The sequence below is a fragment of the Narcine bancroftii genome, chromosome 12 (genome assembly GCF_036971445.1).
Source record: "Narcine bancroftii isolate sNarBan1 chromosome 12, sNarBan1.hap1, whole genome shotgun sequence".
Classification (NCBI taxonomy): domain Eukaryota; kingdom Metazoa; phylum Chordata; class Chondrichthyes; order Torpediniformes; family Narcinidae; genus Narcine; species Narcine bancroftii.
The window spans coordinates 44,215,510-44,243,213 of NC_091480.1; the positions used below are offsets into that span (position 1 = coordinate 44,215,510).

The 27,704-nt window shown below is 42.1% G+C and overlaps 1 protein-coding gene across 3 annotated transcripts in view; it reads left to right on the top strand.

Annotated features, from left to right (window-relative positions):
- The first annotated feature begins 3,319 nt into the window (after positions 1-3,319).
- Positions 3,320-27,704, top strand: part of kdm8 (lysine (K)-specific demethylase 8) — a 77,779-nt gene continuing 53,394 nt past the window's right edge. The window contains exon 1 of one of the 3 annotated variants that reach the window (XM_069906321.1): positions 3,320-3,423. The gene's annotated coding sequence lies outside the window, so the exon portion shown is untranslated. Of the gene's footprint in view, positions 3,424-8,190; positions 8,292-27,704 lie in introns of those variants that run through there. The other 2 variants (XM_069906318.1, XM_069906320.1) reach the window with 2 other exon arrangements.

Genomic DNA, 27,704 nt, shown 5'->3' on the forward strand with positions numbered 1-27,704 from the left:
ATTTTTATTGGGTAGTTTGCAACCTCTGAAAGGCTTGGGATTAGATAAATTCCAGCTTGCTTTTGTATATTTAGCTTTATCCATAGTGAAAATATGTATTGCTAGTACGTGGAAAGATACAAATATGATTGATATTAATAGATGGCATAATGAGATGAAATATTGTTTAATAATGGAAAAAAATACATATGTTTTGCATGATAATTATAATTTTTTTATTAATAAGTAGCCATTATACTTGGAATCTTTACATTTCAATTTATATTGATTAGATTTTAATATGTATATTTAACTTTTTTTAAATATTTTTCTTTTTTTATGGCTCTCCTTAGGAGAGTTGGCTGAATGGGGGGGGGGTTCTTTTCCTTTTTTTTCTATATAAAAAAAAAACGTTCATGTTCATGTTTAATTGCTGTATATGTCATATATTATGTTTTTTGAACGAATAAATAAAGTTTTTTAAAAAAGTGACTGAGAGAAAGGGTAACAGATTAGGAGGAAATGTATATCAAGAGGATGGAGGAAAGAGAAACAAATAAAGCATTGTGAAATGGGAAGATGCAGTACAAGCACAGTGGAATCTGAAATACAGGAGAATCTCAAGTAAAGGTCAGTCAGCATCTGTGGAGACAGAACAATGGTATTGGATAACTATGCAGGGATTGAAAACCAATGAACTTCAATCTTATTTGATTCTATTTTTGCTCTTCTCTTAACCTGTTGCTCATTTCCTCTTGCCATCTCCCTCTCTCCCTTTTATAGCTTTTTTAAAACATTTTCCCCTTCAATTATTTTCTCTTTTCCCCTTTAAATCACAGTCTCTAATTCACTCATTAACCCTTTTGCTATGTCTTCTAAAAATAACTTCCTACCACAGCCACTGTTTCCTAACTTCTTTGCCTCACTCTTTTTCCATTAATATTTGCTCTTTCCTTGGCTCTGTTTCCACTTGAACAAGGAAGAACCACCACTGCACACCCCCATGTGCCTTGATGATCCTCTCCTCTCTCTATCTGAGAATGACACGTGGACTTCCTTCAGACAAGTGAATCCAAGGAACGCATCCGGTCCAGATGGAATACCAGGCCAAGTATTAAAAACCTATGCTGACCAATGTATTCAAGGATATCTTCAACATCTCACTCCAGCAGGGTGTAGTACCCACCTGTTTCCAACAGGCATCAATCATTCATTCCACTGCCCAAGAAAAGTGTAACAACCTGCATTAATTTACACATAAACATAGTAACAGCCCTTTTCGACCCACAAGTCTGTGCCACCCAATTTACACTCAATTAACCTACACCCTGGCATGTTTCAAACAGTAGGTGGAAACTGGAACCCCCAGGAAAAACTCACTCAGACATGGGGAGAATGTACAAACTCCTTAAAGACAGCATGGGATTCAAACCCTGGACCCAATCACTGGCACCGTAACAGCATTGTGGTAACTGCTACGCAATCTTAATAACTATCGACCAGTAGCGCTCACATCAACAATGATGAACTGCTTTGAAAGGCTGTTGTTGAAGCATATCAGCTCCTGTCTGAAGGGCAATATGGATCCATTCCATTCCATTTAGCCTATCATAGCAACAGATCTACTGTGGATGCTATCTCACTGGCTCTACACAAAGCCCTGGAATACTTGGGCATACATCAGGATGCTATTTATCGACTACAGTCGGCATTTAACACCATCATCCATTCATAATTAATCAGCAGATTCAAAGATCTGGGACTCACCACACCACTAAGTAATTGGATCCTGGATTTCCTCACCTCCAGACCACAATCAGTGAGGATTGGTAAGAACATCTTCTCCACATTCTATATCAGTACCAGAGCAGTTTTAGCCCCATTCTATTCACTTTACACTATGACAGCAACACCATCTACAAATTTGTCAACAATATGTTAGAGCATTGTATAAAAAGGGGTGATGAGTCAGCATACAGGAGAGAGATTGAAAACTTGCCTGAATGGTGCACCAACAACAACCTTGCACTCAATGTCGCCAAAACCAAGGAGCTGATGGTTGACTGCCGAGAGGGAAAGCCAGGATCCAGTGATCATTGGGTGGTGAAGAGGGTGAGCAAATTTAAGTACCTGGGAGTCACTACCTCAGAGATCTTTCCTGGACCTAATGGCATTGTGAAGAAAGCACATCAGTGCCTCTACTTCCTCAGGACTGTGACATCAGAACCCTGGAAAATTTCTACAGATGTGTGGTGCAAAGTGTGCTGACTGGCTGAATCACAGTCTGGTATGGCGACACCAATGCTCTCTGAGGATAAAGCCTTGCAAAAGTAGTTAACACAGCCTAGGGCATCACAGATGAAACCCTCACCACCATCAAGACCATCACTAGGGAATGCTGCTATCGAAGATCAAGGATCCACACCACCCAGTACATGCTACATTCTTGCTGCTACCATCATGAAAGAGGTATCGATGCCACAAGACTTGCACCACCAGGTTTAGAAACAGCTACTACCCCTCCACCATCAGACTTCCCAAGAACAAACTCAATCAGGGACTTGTTTAAGGACTCTTACTTTTGCATTTTATTGATTTTCATTTTTCTCTCTGTATTACAGTTTGTTTACATGTGTATGCTGTGTATAATTTATTTTTTGCACTACCAAAGAGCGGTATTTCTGCCTGGACACAGGAAAAAGAATCTCAGGGTTGTATGTGATGTCATGTATGTCTTCTGACAATAAATCGGAAATATTAATTTTTCCTTTCCAGCCAATCCAACCCAGCAGCATCAATAGGCAGAAATGGCCCACATTCAAGCCTGTAGTTTCTGGTCCTGCCATACCCTGACCCCTGGCTCATGATAATATGACATTCTCAACGCACTGTCCTACCTCAGTTCCAAAAGACCTCACTTTAGGTTGTAGGTGGATTCTTGGGCCTTGTTGGTGACGAACACTGACCTGGACAAGTGCTGAGATGGTGTTCCTCGAGCATGTATGGGGCCATGTCTGGGGTTCCAATGGGACTGAGTTAAAATTAAAGTGGCAGATGTTTTTAAAAAGGTGTCATCCATTTTTGCGGTTTCTATATCATAAATATTCCCTATTATCTCTGCCCCTCTCCCTCATGTCTGGAAAGCTATACGGTTCCCACACGTCCTTTCACCCTCCGCAGGTGCTGTATCCGGCAGCTTCACGCACCCGCAGGCTTTTTCTGCTCTTCTCTCGAGGCAGATCACGCCTCGGCAAAAAGGAATCCAAACCTCAACTTCCGCACAGTTCCAGCAAAACGCGGCCGATGAAGCACGCGCATGCATACGTCCCGGCCCTCGCTTTCGTGACGTAGAGGTCACGTGCTCAGCAGCAGTTGCGCCGCGTGAATGATCCGAATGCGGGGTGGGGGGGTCCGTGAAAAAAATGGCGTTTATGATGGCGGGAGGTAAGAAGCAGGGCTCGGAGGGTGAAATTATGTCAAACGGAATCGTTGTATTTATAACTGCGAATGTTTATTAGCATATGTATGAACAATCCGTTGTGCTCTACTACCCCAGTGTGTGCACTTTCCTGTTTAATCTGGAAGATCTCGCTTCCTTTTTCTCCCCCTTTCGGGTTGTTCGCCAATTCTGGCTGGACATTACTGATCTCCTATGGTCCCACTGGGATGCATATCTTACACGGTCTGCCTCCACATTCTGATGATTGGTCGGAGGACATGTCCATCCCACAAGTTTCAGCCGCTATGCTGTTCTGATTGGTTACATCGCGTGCCCATCTTCACAGGTATCCGCCCCCTTTGCTCTGATCCTCGTGATTGGTTCTTCGCAGGCTGCTGTTCCCAAATTTTCATGACTGGTGAACTGAATTGTTTATCATAATACTCTGCCTCGTGATTAAAAATAACTGCTCTGAATTTTATATACATATTTTCTTGACCTGTGAATATTTTTGTCTCAATCTTATGTTTTTTCCAAAGATTAGACTAAATCCATAAGGAATATTATAATTGTCTCACTAAAGTATTCTCACAAGACTTTTTTATTTGTACTTCAACAACTTTCTTATTTTTTTCTTATGGCCAACATGCAGCTTGCTTTCCTAATTGAACATTGATGCCTGTTGATATTTTTTCCAAACCTTGATGAAGGGCTCAAGTCCGAAACATCTGTTACGTATTTTTATCTTTACTATTATAGTATACTGTTTGACCTGATGAGTTTCTACAGCATTGTGTTTTTACCTCCATACCAAGTTTCTGTCATTCACATATTCTCAAATCATGTAAAGTTTTTCATTTTCACATCCCAATCCACTTGCCCTCCATGCCACTTCTTTAAATCCCTTTTATGTTCTTTCTGTCTTCTTTGCAATTTTCTGAAGTTTTAATGTTACCAAGCTTCAATGAATTGCAAATCAAAAAACAAACTACAGGTAGTTTGGTTCTGAACATGGCGGGTTTTGATATAATGCGGTCGGTCCCCATTCCATGTGGTTGGTCCTCATGCCTTGTCGAGCGGTCACCATCCTTGGCAGTCACTGCCACAAGTGGTCCCTTTCTGGCCAGTCACTATCCCTAGCAGTCGCTGTCCAGGGCAGTTGCCATCCTGGGCTGTCACCGTGATGTCGTCTCGAAACTTTAGGCAAGTGTCGTTTCAAACAAATCCAAAGGCAGGCATCCAAGGATCACCTGACTGAGACTGCCTTCACTCCCACCCCCTCCTCACCTGACGGATGGCACACGATGAGCGTTGCGGGATAACTTGACAGACAGGCAGGGGGTGCTGGAACTAAAGTGGAAACTACATTAGACAAATATTTTCTTAAATAACAATGTTCACTTATTGCCAATAAAGGGCTTTTGTAACGAGCGTGGTAACTGAGTGAAAGAATGAGGCCAGCAGTTGGTGGGCTCATTGGAAATAGTGAGCTTTATTTTGACTAGCACATTGCTAATTTTAAGGATTCAAAGCTACTGCCCCGCATGCCGGAAACGACATCATCATGATGTAAGCACACTACCTGTGCGCATGCGGGCCCTGAGTTTCTACTGGAAATAAAGCCACACAACGCCATCTCTGATGTGGCTGCTCTGATGATGTGCTGGTTCGCCTGGCCATCAAATATGTGCGTAACCAAACAACCTTCCCCAGAACTGGTGCTAGGCTCTGCCTTGCTCAAAGTTTGTGCAGTCTTTCATTTAGGAGTCCACCTCAGCACTTGGTCGGCTATAGTGGGACTGGCTGGCTTAATTCCAGGTGTGCTGGCTTCAAGCAATCAGTATTGAAAAACTCCTCCTTTCTCCCAATGTCCAGAGTGAAAGTTGAACTGTTATTCGTATCACTTTGTAAGGGCCCTCATACGGTCATTGGAGGAGCGAACTGTGTGTGCCCTGGCGGACAAACACAAGCTCGCAATTTTTTTAAGTCTTTCGGGATAGAAGAGGGAGTTTGTCCATGGTGGGTCAGTGGTCTGTGTGCGAGGTTACCTAGTTTCTTGCTGAGTTGCTTTTACCAGCAGGAATTTGCCAAGTACTGTCAGAGGTGTGCCGTAAACCATTTCAGCTGATGACGCCTGTTGGTCTTCCTTCGGGGCTGTGCAGATCCTGAGAAGGACCTGGGGAGCTCATCTATCTAGTTGGGGCTCATCAGCCTGGTCATGAACGCCGACTTGAGGTGCCTCTGGAAACGCTCAACCAGGCCATTGGGTTGGGCGTGGTAGTGTGGTGTACCTGCGTGCCAAGGAGGCTGGCTAATTTAGACTAAAGGGTGGAAGTGAACTGCGATCCCCAGTCTGTGGTTATATATGTCCATATAACCACTTACAGCACAGAACAGGCCAGTTCGGCCCTACTAGTCGATGGTTATATATGTCAAAATGCCAAAATGGGATACCCATGTATACATCAGGGCCTTGGTTCTGATCGAGGGATCTGAAAGGCAGTGAACTGAGTCAAATGTCCTCTTTTTCCAAGGTGCTAGAGGTTGGCTCTTGGACATGTCACAGAGCAGCATCCTGTCACCTTGGCCTAGTGGTATGTCCTGCAGCTGTAAGCTGGTGATTGCATGGAGGAAGCGGACGGTCTCGGCATCCACCCATTGGGCCTTTTCCAGCTCCAAGTAATCGACATCCTGTGACAACGTCTGAAGTGTGGGCCTAGTCAGGGTGTCTGCTACTACGTTGCCTTTTCCTGAGAGGTATCGGATGGATGTTGTGAACTCGGACATGTAGGAAAGGAGGCGCTGTTGTCGGGCTGACCAGGGTTCTGAAACTTTTGAAAACGCAAAAGTTAAAGGTTTTTGGCCTTTTAAACTGTGAATGGCCTCCCCTCAAGGAAGTATTGAAAATGTCGTATGGCGAGGTAGAATGCTATAGCAGCTCCCTGTCGAAAGCACTGTACTTCAGCTCTGGTGGTCATAAGTGTCTGCTGATAAACAGCAGGGATCTCTAGTTGTCATCCACGAACTGTTCTAGATAGTACTCCCTCAATTGCAGTGCTCGATGTGTTGACAGTTAGAGTGGTGGGGACATTCGTTCTTGGGTGCAAGAGCATGGTGATGTTAGCTAGAGCCTTCTTAGTCTGTTGGAAAGCTGCTGCAGCTTCGTCATTCCATGCCAAGTCTTTCTTCGTTGCTGCCATCATGGTGAACAGTGGGCATATAATGTTGGCAGCTGCTGGAATGAAATGGTTGTAAAAGTTAACCATCCCCACAAATTCCTGCAGATCTTTTACCGTGGTAGCCTGCTGAACTGGCGGATGGCCTCCACTTTGTTGGGTAGGGTTGTTGCGCTGTCCCTGGTGATCTTATGGCCCAGGAAATCGATGGTCTCCAACCCAAATTGGCACTTGGCAGGGTTGATGGTGAGGCCGAACTTGCTAAGGCGGGTGAACAGCTGACATAAGTGGAAAATGTGCTCCTGGCAATCTCTGCTTGCGATGAGGGTATCATCCAGATAGATGAACAGGAAGACCATGTCCCTGCTGACTATGTCCATGAGGCGCTGGAACGTTTGTGCCACGTTCTTGAGGCCAAACAGCATCCGCAGGGATCTGGTGGTAACCACGCACCAGGTCGACCTTGGAGAAGGTGCGAGCTCTGTGTAGGTTAGCGGCAAAATCCTGGATGTGGGGAACAGGGTAGTGGTATGGAGTGGTCGCGTCGTTCAGGCGTCTGTAGTCCTCACACGGTCTGCAACCTTCGGGTCTATGTATGATGGTGAGGCCCAGGGGCTATTAGATCTGAGTATGATGCCCAGTTCCTCTATGGGCTTAAATTCTTATATCGCTAGTTGCAGTTTATCTGGTGGAAGCCATCAAGCACATGTATATAGGGGTGGTCTCTGATGGTTATGTGGTGTTGCACCCCGTGCTTCGGCATGGTAGAGGTGAATTGTGGCCTGAGGATAGATGAGAACTCAACCAGGATGTGGCTGTATTCATCGGTGGAAGACGTGACCGAGGCAAGTTGAGGAGCTGCCATTCCAGTCCCTCTGAGAGGGAAGGTTTGGAAAGTCTCGGCATGGACCAGTCTTTTGGCTTTGAGGTCGACCAGCAGGATTTGCGCAAGCCAGAAATCTGCCCCCAGGAGTGGTTTTTCCACTGAGGCAAGTGTGAAATCACAGTTGAATGTTTTGCTTCTTAACTGAACTGCTACCCATCACTTTCCAAAAGTCCTTATCGATCTGTTGTTGGCAGATTTCAAGGTTGGGCTGTGCTGTCGCGTACAAGTTTCAAGTGCCGTTGGTGGGATGACATTAATTTCTGTGCCAGTGTCAACGAGAAACTTGTGGCCCGAGATTTTATCGTAAAATGAAGTAGGCTGTCTGGTTGGCCAGCCGCCAAAGCCATCAGTGGCAGTTGATCGTGGCATTTCCCAGAAAACGAGCAGGGTTTATGGCATTTGCGGGGGTCTGCTCCCCACCTTTGATGGTAGAAACACCATTTGCTGTCTATTCCCTTGGTCATTTTCCAGGGATGTTATTGGTCTCAGGACAAGCAGGGCTTGGTCTGTGGCTCAGTCTGAGGTTTGGTCAGATGACTGATGGCAGGCTCGTTTTCTTATTTGATACACCAGAGAATGTCTGCTTTGGCTGCGACTTTTCTGGGGCCACTAAAATCTGCATCAGCCAGCAGCAACTGAATGTTCATCAGGAAGCTGCTCCAGAAAAGTCGGTTCGTACATGAGGCAGGGTTTGTGTCCTTCTGCCAGCATAAACATCTCGGCCATGAGGGTGAATGGTATTCTGTCCCCCAGGCCATCCGGGTGCATTAGCCTGGTTGCCCTTTCGCATCTGGAGAGACCACACGTGCTGGTGAGTAACACTTTCTGCGCATTGCATTTACCTTCCTCTGGTGGGGTCTGGATGACGTCATCTACCCTGGCTGTGGTCTCCTGGTCCAAGCAGCTGACTACGTGGTAATACTTGGTAGTCAGAAGTGATTTGTTTAATCTGGAACTGTGCCTCTGCTTGTCCAAACCATGTGTGGGGGTCGTAGAGTCCAGAAGGTGAGCAGTTTCAGCCCAACTGCTGTGGTGTCCACATTGAGTAGTCAAAAAAAATGTTTGGACTCGTCAGGGTTACCAGTGTAGTGAGCATGCTAACCGAGTAAAAGAACAAGACCAGTAGTTGGTGGGTTCGGTGGAACTCGTGAACTTTATTTGACTAGCGCGCTGCTGCTTTTAAGACATTTGAACTTCCCATTCCTGCATTCCGGAAACTATGTCATCTCCAGAAAAGAAGGCCGCGCGACACCATCTTTGATGCGGCTGCTCCGATGGCGTGCGGGTAACACATGGAGCTGGTTCACCTGGTCATCAAATATGTGCATCACCACACAACCCCCACCCCGGTTCTAGTGTCTGCTTTGCTCTAAATTTGCACAGTCTTTCGTTTAGGAGATCTACCTTGGCGCTTGGCTGGCTATAGTGGGACTGGCTGGCTTAAGTTTTATATATCCCTTTTAAATATTTTATGCGCATGTTTGCTAAAAGTTCTAGGTAAAAGAATAAATAATTATAGGATTGGAACTATTACATTATGTGCATTGTAATAATGCTTTGAACATGCGGTTTTCTATAACACTGAACCTTTTTGGAACTTATTAACCATGTAATACAAGGTATCCTTGTATTGGAGGAACTCACCAGGTTGTCATATTTTAAATTTAGACATATCATGGTTACAGGCCCTTCTGGCCCATGAGCTGACGCTGCCTAATTACACCCAATTGACCTACCACCTGTTTTGGAGGATGGGAGGAAACCCACTCAGACACGGGAAGAACTCTTTACAAATAGCACAGGTTTTGAACTCAGGTTGTTGGCTCTGTAGCAGCAAAAGGATAATCGAGACTCTGCGTTGTCTCAAAACTTTTTGTCCATATCAACCAAGTTGCTTACAAAATTATTCCCATTTCCTGTGTTTGGCTCATATCCTTCAAAAATTTTCCTATCCATCTACCTTCCTAAAAGTATTTTAAATGGTTCAATTATCTTGTCTCTATCACTTCCTCTGGCAACTTCTTCATATGCCTACCACCATCTGCGTGAAATACATGCCCCTCAGGTCCTTTTAAAATCTTTCTCATCTCATCTTAAATCTACACCCTATAGTTTTAGACACCCCAAAGATAGGAAAAAGGTCTTTGCCTATTCATCTTGTCCATCCACCTCATGATCTGGTACAAGGCCCCCCCCCCCACCTTCCCCCACCTTAGTTGCCTTTACAGTGCCAGCAATCGTGACTGGGGTTCAAATCCTGTGCTGTCTGTAAGGAGTTTGTACGTTCTCCCTCTGCCTGTATGGGTTTTCCCCCAGGGGCTCTGTTTTCCTCCCACTATTCAAAATGTACTGGGGGTGTAGGTTAATTGGGTGTAAATTGGGCAGCATGGACTCGTAGGCCGAAATGGCTAAAAAAATTTACCCTCTTGCACTTCAGGGAGAAAAATCCTAGCTGATCTACCCTCTTGTAACTCAAACCCACAGTCCTGGTAACATTCTCATGAATTCTTTCTGCATCCTTTCCAGCTTAATGACATCTTTGCGATAGCTGGACAAAACTGCATGCAGATCTCCAAGTGTGGTCTTGTCACATTAAGTCACTTTTGTGGAGTTTAACACAAAAGTCTGCAGATACAGTGATTGAAGTAAAAACACAGTGCTGGAGAAACTCAGCAGGTTAAACAGCATGCTTAATAAAGCAAAGATAGATATACATGTCATTGTAGGATTGAGACGCAGAATTGAAATGGTTAGCCACTGGGAGATCCCCAACACTGAATTTTTAAAATTTAGACATACAACTCAGTAACAGGTCCACAAGCCTGTGCCTCCCAATTAACCTACAACCCCCGGTATGTTTTGAACAGTGGGAGGAAACCGAAGCCACGGGGAAAACCCATGCAGACACAGAGAGAATATACAAACTCCTTACAGACCGCGCAGGATTCAAACCCCAGTGACTGGTGCTGTAACAGCGTTGTGCTAACCAATGCAGACGGAGCAAAGGTGCTCAGTGAAGCAATCTCCCAGTCTGTGTCCGGTCTGGAAGCACTGGATGCAGTTGATCTCTCCTGCAGATTCACAGGTGAAGTGTTGCTTCACTTGGAAGGACAGTTTAGGGCCCTGAACGGTGATGAGGGAGGAGGTGTGGGTGCAAGTGTGGCACTTCTCTACTTGTATCCCTATAAAACTCCTCAGGGTCCAAACATTTGCTGTAAAAGTAAGTTGCATAAGAAAAATGTATTGAAAAAGGAGTGTTTGGTGGAGTTTAAATTGGTGACTGATAGAAGGAATAGGCCTTTTCAAATGCAGAAAGGAAAGGAAATTTTGTTATCTCACTGACGGTAGCTCAAAATGGTGGAAACTCTCAAGAAAGATTGATGCGGATGGATGCTGTTGAGGATGAAAGGTAACGGGAGATGGGTTGATAGCAGAAGGGCATGAAATGGATCCTAACAATTGAGAGCTACATTAACTGTGTTTGAAGGGAGTAATGTTTTTGGAAAAGGAAATACATCTCCTCATTATTGGTGTGGAAGGTCTCATCATAAGAATGGCAATGATGGAGATGAAATATTAAATAGAGACATTGCAAGAAGTGCAATGTGAGGAGATACAGTGGAAATTTGTAGACTTAACAGAAAAATATTGGTTTCTAACCTATCCCCTAATGTGATGAAAAGTCAGAAAGTGAATGAAGAGTCAGTTATCATGTGAAAGTGACAAAAGGATGGAAATGAACAGTAAAGGAAATGAAATTTTTGATGTTTTTATAAACACAAAAAGCAGGAATAATACAGTCATCAGAATACTTGAAAATAAGATGAAGAGGGCATGTGTAGGACTGAAACATTAACTGTTCCAATCCTGTGCCTGGTGAAGTAATTGAAGAAGCTGAACAAATGTAAGAAAAGTTCAGTCAGGCAAATAATGTTGATAGGGTTGGCTTGGAACACTTTTCAAAAAAAAGTGAAGGCTCTGGATTTGTCTGGTATCGGAGATTTTTTTTTAAATTTAGACATTCAGCACAGTAACAGGCCCTTCCGGCCCTTGAGCCTATGCTGCTCAATTACCCGATTAACCTACAACCCATGTACATTTTGAGAGGAGGGAGGAAAGCTGAGCACCTGGAGTAGACACACAGACTTGGAAAGAATGTACAAACTCCTTACATACAGCGCTTGATTCAAACCCAGATCACTGGTACTGTAACTGCATTGCGCTCACTGTGTTGCTCAAAAGTTGGATGCCTGGTGAAGATAAGCATGTTTGGACCTGGAAACTTTTAAAATAACTCAGGCCATCAGAGGGATGCTGTGGATATAACTGGGAATGAACAAGACATTGAAGGAAAAAGTAGAGTCAAGATGAGTGGAAATAAAGTGAATGAGACAACAGTGGGTTGAAATGATGAGACGGTCAGGACAGTCCTAACTGGATCTTTGGGAGGAGTGAAAAGGTGAGGGTTTGAGGAACCATGAGATTGGAGGTTGTGGAAGTGAGAAAATAAATGACTGCCTACAGTCAATGGCCTGATGCTCGGTAGTGATGCAATGAAGGTATGAGGAGATGCCTGAGAGCTGACACTTGACCACCACAGAGGTCAAGGTCAGTTGGTCAAACAATGTCTTGGCTGCAGATTTGGGGTTGGTTTGGTCTGTATGATTGGAGTTCAAATGGGGCTATTGCAGGATTTAAGGATAGTGGAAAAATTGAGACATTGGCAATGAATAAATGTAAAAATGGGTAGAGTCCAGGGAGAATGAATTCTAAACAAAGAGTTTATGGTGTGGGATGAGGACTGGTGCCCAAAGGAATGGGCATGAACGTGAAGACGGTTCAAGAAGAGCAGAAAGACTGGTGAGTATTGGGAGCTGAACTTTGTTTGCAGAGCGTTTAAAAGACAAGGAGAGCAAAGCAGATCCAGGACTGTTAGAGGGGCTCAGAAGGAATTCAAAAGCAGCGGGAAAGGTAGGTGCTCTTTTAAATTTCTCCATTGTCTAATTATCTGTAACTGATAAAAAAGAGGGGAAGCTCAGACACAGCGGCCATTATGGGAGTGGTGGAGTGTAGAAGTGGGACTTTGAGGCTTTGGCTCAAGAAGCTTTGGAGAGGAGGCATAGATAAGGAGGAAGTAAGGCTTTTGTAGGGGTTATATAAAACTCACCAAATTTTGAGTGAGTTAAATAAAGTAAGCATGCAGGATCAGTTGATGTGTTGTAGCTGCATGATGTGGGAGCAGGAGAACCCCATTGTGGTTTCTGATGACTACTGCAGCAAATGCTAGTTGGTTGAAGAATTCAGGCTCAAAATTGATGGGCTGGAATCTGAGCTTCAAATACTGCGACACAGGGAGGAGGAGAGGTACCTGGACACTTCATTTCAGGAGTCAGTCACACCCACTAGAATATTCGACTTTGACTGTGTTCAGGAGCAAGAGGGGATGATTGCGAGCGATGCAGGTAGTGGGATTCAAGAGACGGTGCTGGAGCAACCTGAGAGCAAGATTCTTACTCCTTGTGTGGATAAGAGTGGGGACTGCAGGAGGGATGAACAACCTGACTGTGGCACTGTGCTTCAGGAAGTCATTCAAGGAGGAGGGGGGGGTGGAGATGTGGAGGAAATCGGGGATAGTATAGTTAGCGGAATAGACAAAGTTCTCTGTCGCAGGGTAGAGTGTCCTGAAGATTGTGTTGCCTGGTTGGTGCCTGGGTTTGAGACATCTTATCTGACCTGCAGAGGAATTTGCAGTGGGAGGGGGAAGATCCATTTGTCATGGTCCATGTTGTAAGTAGAACCAGGAGAAAGGTTCTGCTAAGGCAGGGGTGGCAAAATTTTTAATAGGTAACAGCCTATTTCTGACCACGAGTACATACCACGAGTGTAGGTTAATTGGGCAGCACAGACTTGTGGGCCAAAATGGTCTGTTACTGTGTTGTATGTCTAAATTTAAAAATTGGCCACCTCTGCTAAGGACCAAATTAAACAGCAGAACCATAAAGGTCGTAATCTCTGGACTACTGTCTGAGCCACTTGCAAATTGGCACAGGGCCCAGAAGATTAGAGAGTTAAATGTGTGGCTCAAGGATTGGTGTGGGAAGGGTGATAATATGATGGAGTAGAGGCTGGTTAGGAAAAACCAGCCCTCCGCAGAGATAGCTTAAAAAAAGATAGAAAAACAAAGCTGAGAAGTAAAACATTAAAAAGTTGCAAAATAAACAGTATAAGAAGAACCTGAAGATGGCTTCGAAGAAAGAAAAGTCTACAATGTTAAGTAAAGAAGAAGTGAAGAAATCACCCGAAAAAAAAAAAAAAAAAAAAAAAAGGCGGCCGTACTGGAGTCTGCCACTGGACATTGGCACCAAAGCCGCAGCCACAGCAGAAATCACATTCCATACTAGTAAAACTGCTGTGAACACAAGAGAGAAAATATGCAACTGGCTATTAGAAGTGTAAAAGGAAACAAGGAACCATTAGAGTACAATGGAAAAAAATATTATTTTATCCTTTTAAAGAAGCGTAAGGAGTTCAACATAGCAAAAAATTTTACTATGGAGGAAAGGCTACAAATTTGTGTTACAGCATCTAGCAGTTTTGAAGATATTCATCCCTAGTGGGCAAAATAGACTGTTTTTGGATCCAGAAGCAGCTCGTTGTTTTGCGGTCCAATTGCCAAATAAACAACAAGAAGAGAAGTCAGGAAAATAACAAAATGACTGTTAAAATAATGTATATAAATAAGTTTGTATATAATAGTTAGATTATAGAAGTTTTTAAAAAAAAAAAGGAAAGTAAAAAATGCTTTGTTATATTTTTAAGAATGATATATTGCGATATCTCTGGGGGAGGGGGAAGGATCTCTTCACTGCAAAATTTGTTGACATTTGCGATCCACAAAGAAAAGGGTGTTGTGGTTGTTTTGCGAGGTAGCAAAGGCAACTCATTAAAAGGGGATTTAATGTTGTTTTCTTTACTATTATTCTTTAATCCTTTTATAGTTTTTGTTATTTTCTAACTAAATGTGTTGTTCCATATAGTAAAGAATAAGAACAATCTAAAGTGTGTTTTTAGAAGAAGAGATGGAGGATTGATAGGATGAATACATTGAAATATATGACAATTAATATTAATGGAATTCACAACCAAATCAAGAGGAAAAAAATTACTGACACTACTTAAAAAGGAAAAAAATAGACATAGCATTCATACAAGAAACACACTTAGCAGAGTTCAAACATCTCAAATTGAAGAGAGATTGGGAAGGTCACATAGTAGCATCATCATACAATTCAAAACCTGGGGAATTTGGGGAGCAGCTATACTAGTTAATAAGAATTTTCCAATTAAGATAAAGAAAGTAATTACAGACCCAGCGGGTAGATATGTAATGATATGCCAGATTTATTCAGAATCTTGGAACTTGTTGAATATCCATGCACCTAATGAAGATGACCAGGAATTTATGCAGGATATTTTTTTAAAGATAGCAGATACACAGGGACATATCTTACTAGGGGGAGACTTTAATTTTAACCTTGACCCATCAATAGATAAAATCGGGAAGACTACAACAAAAAATAAAGCAACCAAATTTACATGAAATTCAATGCATTTTATAAAAATAATTGATAAATGGAGAAAACAACATCCAAAAGAAAGAGATTGTTCATATTATTCAAATAGGCATAAAACCTATTCTAGGATTGACATAGAAACATAGAAGATAGGAGCAGGAGTAGGTCATTCGACCCTTCGAGCCTGCTTCGCCATTCAACGAGATCATGGCTGATCTTAAAGTTCAGTACCCCATCCCCGCCTTCTCTCCGTAACCTTTAATACCCTTATACTGAAGAAATAGATCTAATTCCCTCTTAAATAGATTTAATGAAACTGCCTCTACTGCCCTCTGTGGCAATGAATTCCACAGATTCACCACCCTCTGGGTCAAGAAATTCCTCCTCATCTCGGTCCTAAATGGTTTGCCTATTATCCTCAAACCATGGCCCGGGTTCTGGATTTTCCCCATCATTGGAAACATCCCATCTGCATCCATTCTGTCCAGTCCTGCCAGAATTTTATAGGTCTCTATGAGATCTCCTCTCAATCTTCTAAACTTCAGCGAGTACAATCCCAATTTGCGCAATCTTTCCTCATAAGTCATTCCTGCCATTCCAGGTATCAGCCTAGTGAATCGCCTCTGCACTCCCTCCATTGCAAGAACATCCTTCCTGAGATAAGGTGACCAAATCTGCACACAATACTCCAGGTGGGGTCTCACCAAGGCCCTCTGATTTTTTTTTAATGTATATTAATGATTTGGATTATGGAATGATGGTTTTGTGGCCAAGTTTGCAGATAAATTGAAGGTAGGTGGAGGAGCAGGAAGTGTTAAGGAAATAGGGAAGATGCAGCAGGACTTAAACAAATCATGACAAATGAAATAAACTGTCAGAAATTGTTTTGTCATGCACTGTGGTATAAAAAAAATAAACAGACTTTTTTAAATGGGGAGAAAATTAAAAAATGCCAGATATAAAGGGACCTGGGAGACCTCAAGCTGGGTATCCTGAAGGTAGACTTGCATGTTGAGTTGGAGATGAAGAAGGCAAATGCAATGCTGGCATTAATTTCAAGAGGAATAGAATATAAGCGCAGGGATGTGATGTTGAAGCTGTACAAGGGACTGATAAGACTTCCCTTGGAGTATTATGAGCAGTTTTGGGGTCCTCATTTAAGAAAGGATGTTCTGGGATTGGAGAGAATTGAGAGGAGATTGACAAGGATGATTCCAGGAATTAAAGGGTTATCATATTAAGATTGTTTGACTGCTCATTGGCCTGTATTCGTTGGAATTTAGGAGAATGAGGGGGGATCTCATAGAAACATTTTGTATGTTGAAATATATGGACAGAGTAGATGTAGAAAGGTTGTTTCCCATGGTGGGAGAATCTAGGTCAAGAGGGCACAACTTCAGGATTGAAAGGCATCCACTTAGAATAGAAATGCATAGGAATTTCTTCAGCCAGAGGGTGGTAAATCTGTGGAATTTGTTGTCGCAGGCAAATGTGGAGGCCATATCATTGGCTTTATTAAAGGCAGAGATTGATTGGTTCTTGATATGCCTCAAAGGATAGGGGGAGAAGGCTGGGCAGTGGGGCTAAATGGAAACATGGATCAGCTCATGATTAAATGGCAGGGCAGACTCAATGGACTGAATAGCTTATTTCTTATGAGCACACAGGAAGGACAGCTTCTCACCAAGCTCAACACCCCTCTCTGTAACTGGATTCTTGTCTTCATAACCTCCCTACTCTTGTATCTGCCCAGTCCCTCAATTTATCCAAATCACACTGGAGCTTCCTGACCCCCTCTTCCGTGCACACAACCCCTCCTAGCTTAGTGACATCTGCAAATTTGGAGATATTACATCCAATCCCCTCATCCAGATCATTAATGTAAATTGTGAACAGCTGGGGTCCCAGTACAGATCCCTGTGGCACCCCACTGGTCACCGCCTGCCACTCAGAAAACGAGCCATTTATCCCAACTCTCTGTCTTCTACCTGCCAGCCAGTTCTCAATCCACATCAATACTTTGCCCCCAATCCCATGAGCCTTGACTTTGTAAGCCAGTCGTTTATGCGGGACCTTATCGAAGGCCTTTTGGAAGTCCAGGTACACTACATCCACTGGCTCTCCCCCATCTATTTTACCTGTCACCATCTCAAAGAATTCCAATAGATTTGTCAAGCACGATTTACCTTTTGTAAATCCATGTTGACTCTGTCCGATCCCTTCTCTGCTAGTCATATGCTCCGCTATTACATCCTTAATAATGGATTCTATCATTTTGTCCACTAAGGTCCCGCATAAACAACTGGCTTCCAAAATCAAGGCTCATGGGATTGGGGGCAAAGTATTGATGTGGATAAATGTGAGGTTATCCACTTTGGTAATACAAACCGGAGGGCAGATTACTATTTGAATGGCAATAGATTAAGAGATGGGGAAGTGCGGAGAGACCTAGAGGTACTTGTACATCAGTCTCTGAAGGCGAGCATGCAGGTACAGCAGGCGGTTAAAAAGGCAAATGGTATGTTGGCCTTCATATCAAGAGGGTTTGAGTATAGGAACAAGGATACCTTACTGCAGCTGCACAGGGCCTTGGTGAGACCCCACCTGGAGTATTGTGTGCAGTTTTGGTCACCTTATCTAAGGAAGGATGTTCTTGCAATGGAGGGAGTGCAGAGGCGATTCACTAGGCTGATACCTGGAATGGCAGGAATGACTTATGAGGAAAGATTGCGCAAATTGGGATTGTACTCGCTGGAGTTTAGAAGATTGAGAGGGGATCTCATAGAGACATATAAAATTCTGGCAGGACTGGACAGAATGGATGCAGATGGGATGTTTCCAATGGTGGGGGAGTCCAGAGCCCGGGGCCATGGTTTGAGGATAATAGGCAAACCATTTAGGACCGAGATGAGGAGGAATTTCTTGACCCAGAGGGTGGTGAATCTGTGGAATTTATTGCCACAGAGGGCAGTAGAGGCAGGTTCATTAAATCTATTTAAGAGAGAATTAGATATATTTCTTCAGTATAAGGGTATTAAAGGTTACGGAGAGAAGGCAGGGACGGGGTACTGAACTTCAAGATCAGCCATGATCTCGATGAATGGCGGAGCAGGCTCGAAGGGTCGAATGACCTACTCCTGCTCCTATCTTCTATGTTTCTATGTTTATTGATGTAAGGCTCACCGGCCTATAATTCCCCGCTTTTTCTCTACCCCCCTTTTTAAATAGTGGGGTAACATTAGCTACTCTCCAATCCATGGGTACTGATCCTGAGTCTATCGAGTTCTGGAAAATAATTCTTAAAGCATCTGCTATCTGAATGGCCACTTCCTTAAGTACCCTAGGATGTAGATTATCAGGCCCTTGGGATTTATCTGCCTTCAATCCCATCAATTTCCCCAAGACCATGTCCTTAGAGATACTGATTTCTTTCAGTTCCTCCCTTGCATTAGTCTCTATGTTTCCCAACATCCTTGAGAGGTTATTTGTATCCTCTCTTGTAAAAACAGAACTAAAGTAAGAATTTAATTGCTCTGCCATTTCCTTATTCCCCATTATATATTCCCCTGATTACGACTGCAAAGGACCTACTCTGGATTTCACCAATCTTTTCCTCTTGACATATTTATAAAAGCTTTTGCAGTCAGTTTTTATATTTGCCGCCGGTTTTTATATTTGCCGCAAGCTTACTTTCGTAATTTATTTTTGCTCTCTTGATTAATCCCTTTGTCCTCCTTTGGTGCATCTTGAACTGCTCCCAATCTTCGGTTGTGGTACTTTTTTTGGCCAATTGATATGCTCTCTCTTTGGACCTAATGCTGTCTCTAATTTCCCTTGTTATCCACGGTTGAGTCACCTTTTTTGGTTTATTTTTATGCCAAACCGGTATAAACGATTTTTGCAATGTCTCCATTAGATCTGTGAATGCTTTCCATTGTCTATCCACAGTCAACTCCCCCATTGACAGCTGTTCCCTTATTGCATGCTTTTCTGATTTCTCTTTTAATGCCCTCCCTCACCTCTACACTAGTATTTGGAGGCCTTTATACCACCCCCACTAACGTTTTCCGCCCCTTGCTATTCCTCAGTTCTACCCATATAGATTCTGCATCTTCCGAGTTGATATCCTTTCTGTCAATCGTGTCGGTCCCTTCTCTCACCATCAATACTACCTCACCCCCTTTTCTTTCTTGCCGATCCCTCCTAAATGCCCACCCTGCAGCCATGTTTCTGTAATCCCAATCAAATCATATTTGTTTATCTCAATTTCCACAGCTAATTCATCTACCTTGTTCCGAATGCTTCTTGCATTAAGATATAAAGCCTTCAGATTTGCTTTTTTCACCCTCCTTGCTCTTTCTGATTTTTTACTTTCGCTGCCTAACCTAACTTTTCCTGTTTTATCTTTTCTGTCCTTTGCCCTATCATACAGGTTCCCACCCCCCTGCCAAATTAGTTTAAACCGCACCCGACGGCTGTACCAAACCTAGCTGCCAATATATTTACCCCTTTTTGGTTTAGGTGTAACCCATCCTTCTTGTAGAGGTCATGCCTTCCCCAAAAGAGATCCCAATGATCCAAGAAGCCAAAACCCTGTCCTTTTCACCAGCCCCTCAGCCACACATTCATTTTTCTTAACCTTCCATTTTTGTCCTCAGTTGCACTTGGCACAGGTAGCAAACCAGAGATCACCACCCTGGCTGTCCTATTTCTTAGTTTCTGTCCTAGCTCTCTGTAATCCTTTTTCAGTACTTCCTCCTTCTTTTTATCTATGTCATTGGTACCCACATGTACCAAGACATCAGGCTGTTCGCCTTCCCCTTTTAGAATACCCTGGACCTGATTTGAGATGTCCCGCACCCTTGTACCAGGGAGGCAGCACACCATGCGGGCATACCTATCTGGCTCACAGAATCTCCTGTCTGTATTTCTGACAATGGAGTCCCCAATAACCACTGCATTCCTCTTTACCTTTTGGTCCACCATGCCAGGCTCAGTGCCAGTGACCTGGTCACTGCTGCCAGCTTCTGTCAGGTCATCTCCCTCAACAGCATCCAACATAATATACCTGTTACTGAGAGGGATATTCACAGGTGTGCTCTCCATTTTCCTGGTATTTTTCTTCCCTCCCCTGACAGTTACCCACTTACCTGACACATCTGGTCTTGGGGTAACTATGTCCCTGAAAGTTGAATCTATCAACTCCTCACTCTCCCTTACCAGCCGTAGGTCCTCAAGTTGCAGCTCCAGTTCCCCAACTCGATCCTTAAGGAACTGCATCTCGGTGCACCTGACGCAGATGTGGCTATTTGGGAGGGTGGGACTCACCCATGGTTCCCACATCCGACATCCAGTACAAAGCACTAACCCCATAGGCATGACTGACCTAAAATAATGCCACTTACCTTTCTCCTCACCTGCTTTTGCCTTAGCCTGTTGAGCCAAAGGCTGGAAGTCCCACTCCTTCAGTGCCCCATTCACTTAGTTCTTGTTGTCAGCACAGATTCAAGGGAGAGTCCGAAATACTGAATATAAGGCAAGACTTTTTTCAGACCATTCACCCTTGTTATTGATAATTGCTTTTAGAAGATATTCTGCCGAAAACATATAGATGGAGAACCCCATATTGTTAAAAAGGCAAGACGTTCGGGAATACATAGAACAACAAGTTAAAATATATTTCGAGACAAATGTAACAGACAAATTTATATTATGGGACGCAATGGAAACCTTTATTAGGGGACAAATAATTAGTTTTACGATCAATATTAAAAAAGAATATAATTGGAAAATAGAGCAGTTGGAAAAAAAGATAGTAACTATAGAGGAAGATTTAATGAGAAGGGAAGATATGGAGAAAAAGAGAGAATTGATAGAGAAAAAAATTAAAATATGATACATTGCAAACATACCAAGTGGAGAAAAATATTATAAAAATAAAACAAAGATATTATGAATTAGGAGAGAAAACCCACAACATTTTGGCTTGGCAACTAAAAACAGAACAATCAAAAAGGAAGGAGGATAAACATATCTCATATAACCCATTAGAGATTAATGGAAATTTTAAAACTTTTTATAAGCAATTATATCAAACTGAAATCCCTGGGAAGAATGACAAAATGGATGAATTTTTGTCAAATATTGAATTACCTCAATTACAATTGGAAGATCAAAATAAATTACTAAAGCCCCTAACAATTATAGAAATACATGATACACTAATGACCTTACCAAATAATAAAGCACTAGGCAAAGATGGATTTCCCACAGAATTTTATAAAGTATTCAATGATCTATTAATTAATCCCTTAAAAGTAATGAAACAATTGGAAAAGACCCAGAATTTGCCTGACTTGTTAAATGGCAATAATCACAGTAATTCCAAAAGCAGGAAAAGACCCGTTGTCACTGGCTTCATATTATCTTTACTAAATACAGACTATAAATTAATTGCAAAATTACTAGTGAATAGATTAACAGATTGTGTTTTGAAATTAATGATATTAGATCAGACAGGATTTGTTAAAAATAGAAGAACGGCAGATAATGTCTGTAAATTTATTAATTTGATCCATACTGCATAAACAAACAAAACACCAACTGTGGCAGTAGCTCTTGATGCAGAGAAAGCCTTTGATAGGATTGAATGGCGTTATCTTTTTAAAGTACTACAGAAATTCAAATTACAGGAAAAATTCATTAATTGGATTAAAGGACTTAATGGTCCTGTGGCAAAAGTGGTAACAAATGGATATGTTTCAGACCACTTTAAATTGAGTAGGTCAACAAGACAGGGATTCCCATTATCATCTTCCTTGTTTGCTTTGGCTGTAGAACCATTGGTAGAGCTAATAGGAAAAAGAATCCACAATAAAGGGAATAAAAATAAAAGTGGAAGATTTTAAAATCAGCCTATTTGTGGATGATATAGTAAACTTAACGGACCCAGATAAATCAAATGCTACATACAAAATTGAAAGAATATGGGGTGATTTCAGGATATAAGGTTACTAGTGATAAAAGTGAGGTGATGCCAATGAACAAAGTCAATTATACAAAATGTAAAAGGTAATCTCCTTTCAAATGGCAATCGCAGGCCATACGTTACTTGGCTATCAGGATAGATAATAATTTAAATCATTTGTATAAATTGAATTACCACCCATTAATAAAGAAAATACAAGAAGACTTAGAGAAATGGAAGGAACTACCACTAACTCTAATAGGGAGAGTAAACTGCATCAATATGAATGTATTTTCACAGTTACAATACTTGTTCCAAACTCTACCAATTCCCTTGACAGGGGAATTTTTTTTTCAATTGAACAAATTAATAAGAAAGTTTCTATGGAAGGGTAAAAAAGCAAGAGTAGCTTTTGAACAATTAACATGAGCATATAAACAAGGGGGATTGCAACTACCAAATTTCAAAAACTATTACAGGGCCGCACAGTTAAGATATTTGTCAGATTTTTATAAGGCAGGAGAAAAACTGGCTTGGCTCAAGATAGAATTATATAAATTAGGAGAAAAGGTCCCTGACCACTTACTCTGTGAATGGGATGAGAAACTGGTGCAACATAGCAATCTACCAATATTACATCATATACTAAAAATATGGAAGAGAATACATCTGGAGTGAAAGATGATAAATTATCAAATAAAAAATGTTATTAACGCAAAACCCATTAATTCTTTTTACAATAGACAATATTTTTTAAGGAATGAGCAAGAAAAGGAATTAAAAGAATAAAAGATTGTTTTTTTTGAGAAATAATTTATTGACATTTGAACAGTTAAAAGTTAAATATGGGATATCACATGGTACATATTATCAATTGGGAACTAGTCTAAGATGACCTGAGAGAAGCTGTTATGAATACTTAATTACAGACACTGATAGTAAAAAAAAAATTATCACAAACCTGTATTACAAATTGTAATACAGGGAAATTGTGTGGGAAGGGTATTTATATTAAGAAAGGAGGAAATGGAGTCAGTTGGGGTAGTTAAGTGCTCCAATTGTGGGATGTGGGAAATCAGAGACAGCACAGCTGTTTCTGATTACTACACCTGCAAAAGGTGCATCCAATTGCATATAATGAGTGACCATGTTAGGGAGCTTGAGCTGCAATTGGATGAACTGAGGATCATAAGGGAAGCAGAGGCAGTGATAGAGAGGAGTTACAGGGAGACAGTCACCCCTAGAAGGCAGGAGTCAGGGAATTGGGTGACTGTGAGGAAAGGAGGGAGAGTGCCAGTGCAGAGTACCCCTGTGGAAGTGCCACTCAGCAACATGTATTCTGCATTGGATACTGCTGGGGGGAACAGCCTATCAGGGACGAGTAGTGGGGGTCAGGTCTCTGGCACAGGGGCTGCCCCTGAGGTTCAGAAGGGAAGGAGGAATAAGAACATGATACTTGTAGTTGGGGACTCGTTAGTCAGAGGGACAGATAGAAGGTTTGTGGGACGAGATCGAGGTTGGTATGTTGCCTCCCTGGTGCCAGGGTCAGGGATATCTCTGATCAAGTACATAGCTTTCTGCAAAGGGAAGGAGAACAGCCAGAAGTCGTGGTCCATGTGGGGACCAATGACTTAGCTAGAAGTGGGGATGAGGTCCTGAAACAGAATTATGTAGAATTAGGTAGGAAGTTAAAAAACAGGACCTCCAAGGTAGTAATCTCTGGATTGCTGCTGGTGCCACGCGCTAGTGAGAGTAGAAATAGGAGGATGTGGAGGATGAATGCGTGGCTAAAGAGATGGTGCTGGGGGCAAGGGATAAGATTTCTGGATCATTGGGATCTCTTCTGGGGAAGGTCGGACCTGTACAAAAGGGACGGACTCCACTTGAACTGGAGGGGGACCAATGTGCTGGCAAGCAGATTTGGCAGGGAGATGGGGAACAGAGTGTGAGAGCAGAGTCAAGGGAGTAAGGCCACCTAGATAAGAAAAACGATAACAAAGGTAGGATGGAGATTAGGGTAGAAGGTAGAAAAGAGAATGTATGTGAGGGTCATTCTCTGAATTGCATATATTTTAATGCAAGAAGCATAGTGAACAAGGTAGACGAGCTTAGACCATGGACAGATACTTGGGGTCACGATATTGTGGCAATTAGTGAGACCTGGCTACAAGAGGGGCAGGACTGGCAACTTAACGTTCCAGGATACATTTGTTTTAGATGTGATAGATCAGGGGGTAAAAAAAGGGGGAGGAGTTGCTCTGCTTGTTAAGGAGGACATTACTGCCGTGAGGTGGCAAGATGGTCTGGAGGGATCGTCCAGTGAGGCTGTTTGGGTGGAATTGAGGGGTGAAGGAGACATGAGGGTGCTAATAGGGATGTATTACAGACCACCAAATGGGTCAATAAAACTAGAGGAACAAATGTGTAGAGAGATAATGTATATGTGTGAGAATCATAAGGTAGTGATCATGGGAGATTTTAACTTCCCTCACATTGATTGGGATACTCATACTGTTAGAGGGCTGGATGTGTTCAAGATTGTTTTCTGAATTAATTAGTAGAAGAACCGACTCGGGACAGTGTAATACTGGATCTCCTGTATTAATGTTGGAGATCCAATTGGGCCTAGTGATCATAATTCTGTTAGTTTTAAGGTAGTTTTAGGGAGGAGCAAGGAGGGGCCTAAAGTTGAGGTTCTGGATTGGAGAAGAGCAAATTTCAAAGGAATAAGAAGGGATTTGGGGAGTATTGAGTGGGACAGGATATTTTCAGGTGAGGGTGTAAATGAGAAATGGAGGATATTCAAAATAGAAATTTTGAGGGTACAGAGTAGTTGTGTCCCAGTGAGGATCAAAGGAAAGGCTGGAAGTCATAGGGAGGCTTGGTTTTCGAGATTTGGTTAGGAGAAAAAGGGAGGTGTACAAGAGGTATAAAGAACAGAGAGCTGACAATTTGAAGGAGGACTACAAGGAGTGTAGAAGGAATCTTAAGAAAGAAATTAGAAAGGCCAAAAAAAGGCACGAAGAGGCTTTGGCAGACAGAGTAAAAAATAAATCCAAAGGGTTTCTATAAGTACATTAAAAGTAAAAGATTAGTGAGGGATAAAATTGGACCCCTTGTAGATAGTGAGGGTAGGCTGAGTGAGAAGTCAGAGGAAATGGAGGAAATTTTGAATGATTTCTTTGCCTCGGTATTCACTAGGGAAAAAAATATTGAACCAGTTGAGGTAAAGAAAAATAGTGGGGAGGTAATGAAGCATATAAGGATAACCGAGGAGGTAGTGATGGCTGTGTTGAAAAAGATAAAGGTGGATAAATCTCCGGGACCGGACAAAATATTCGCAAGGACACTCAGGGAGGCTAGTGGTCAGATAGTGGGGCCATTAACAGAGATATTTAGGATGTCACTGGCCACGGGGGTAGTGCCAAAGGATTGGAGGATGGCGCATGTGGTTCCGCGGTTTAAGAAAGGGTCTAAATGTAAACCTGGGAATTATAGGCCCGTGAGTCTGACGTCTGTGGTGGGCAAGTTGATGGAAAGTGTTCTGAGGGATGGTATTTACAAATATTTGGAGGTACAGGGATTGATAGGGAGTAATCAGCATGGTTTTGTCAGGGGTAGATCATGCTTGACAAACCTGATTGAGTTTTTCGAGGGGGTTACAAAAAAGGTTGATGAAGGGAAAGCTGTGGATGTTGTCTATTTAGACTTTAGTAAAGCTTTTGACAAAGTTCCCCACAGGAGGTTAGGAAAAAAGATGGAGGCATTAGGTATAAATGAGGAGGTAGTGAAATGGATTCAGCAATGGTTGGATGGGAGGTGTCAGAGAGTAGTGGTAGAAAATTGTTTGTCCATTTGGAGGCCGGTGACTAGTGGAGTTCCTCAGAGATCGTTCCTCGGTCCACTATTGTTTGTTATATATATTAACGATCTGGAAGTAGGGGTGGAAAATTGGATAAGGAAGTTTGCGGATGATACAAAGATTGGTGGTATTGTGGACAGTGAGGAAGATTACCGTAGATTAAAAGGTGATTTAGGAAGGCTGGAGGTGTGGGCTGAGAAATGGCTGATGGAATTTAATAAAGGTAATACTGGTGTTAATAAAGGTTAATAAAGGTGTTACATTTTGGAAAGGCAAATCTAAATAGGTCATATGCATTAAATGGTAGGCTACTGAGATGTGCAGAGCAACAAAGGGATTTAGGAGTTGTGGTAAATAGTACCCTCAAGGCTGATACTCAGGTAGATGGTGTGGTGAAGAAGGCATTTGGAATGTTGGCCTTCATAAATCGGAGTATTGAATTCAAGAGTAGGGAAGTTATGATGAAATTGTACAAGGCATTGGTGAGGCCAAATTTGGAGTACTGTGTCCAGTTTTGGTCACCAAATTATAGGAAAGATATGAACAAAATAGAGAGAGTGCAGAGAAGGTTCACGAGAATGTTGACAGGATTTCAAAGTTTGAGTTACAGGGAAAGTTTGTGCAGACTGGTTTTTTTCTCTGGAGCGTAGAGGATTGAGAGGGGACTTGATAGAGATGTTTAAGATTTTATAAGGGACAGACAGAGTAAACGTGGATGGGCTTTTTCAATTAAGAGTGGGGGAGATTCAAACTAGAGGGCATGGTTTAAGATTGAAGGGGGAAAATTATAAGGGGAACATGAGGGGAAATTTCTTTACGCAAAGGGTGGTGGGGATGCAGAATGAGCTTCCGACAGATGTGGTCGAGGCGGAATCATTGGTTACATTTAAGGAAAGACTAGATAGTGACATGGAAAGGAGAGGACTGGAGGGGTATGGACCGGGTGCTGGTCAATAGGACTAGGAGGGTGGGAATTTGAGGCATGGACTAGTAGGGCCGAACTGGCCTGTTCTGTGCTGTAAGTGGTTATATGCTTATATGTTTATATGGAAAATGATGATGCAATATAAAAACCCAAACAAGATTGGGGAAAAAGATTTAAATATACGAATAAAGAATGTAACCTGGAAAGAACTATGTGCAGGTACCATGATAAATACAATAAATACTCGGTTTTGTATGATACAATACAATTGGCTCCATAGACTATATGTTACACCTCAAAAGTTAAAAGGATGCAATCCAACACTATCAAACAAATGCTTCCATTGTAAACTGGAAATTGGATCAACAATGCATGCGATTTGGACGTGTACAAAAGTGAAAACCTTTTGGGAGGATTTAAACTTAAATAGAATTACAAAAAATAGGATACCGAAAGACCCAAAAATCTTCCTGCTAAACAACATAAAAGATAAAGAATTAGGTCTAAAATTTGACAGGGTTCAAAAATGATTTATTATGATTGCACTTGCAGGAGTGAAAAAGTACATAATAATATCTTGGAAAACAGAAGCAACCTTAAAAATACAACAATGGTACATAGAAATGAACAAGTGTATTCCATTAGAAAAAAAATTACCTACAATCTAAAAGACAAATGTGCTTTATTTAAACAGATTTGGGAACCATACGTAGAGTTTATTAGAAACAGCCAATTTCAGACGTGATTTCTTTTTCTTTTTAATTCCTGCTTTAAGTTATCGGGGGTGGGGGAAGGGGGGAGAAAATGAAAATGTCACTGTATATAATAATACTGAATATTTATATATTGTTATTGACGTGGTTCACGGTGAAGTATTAAATTAAAAATTATTTAAA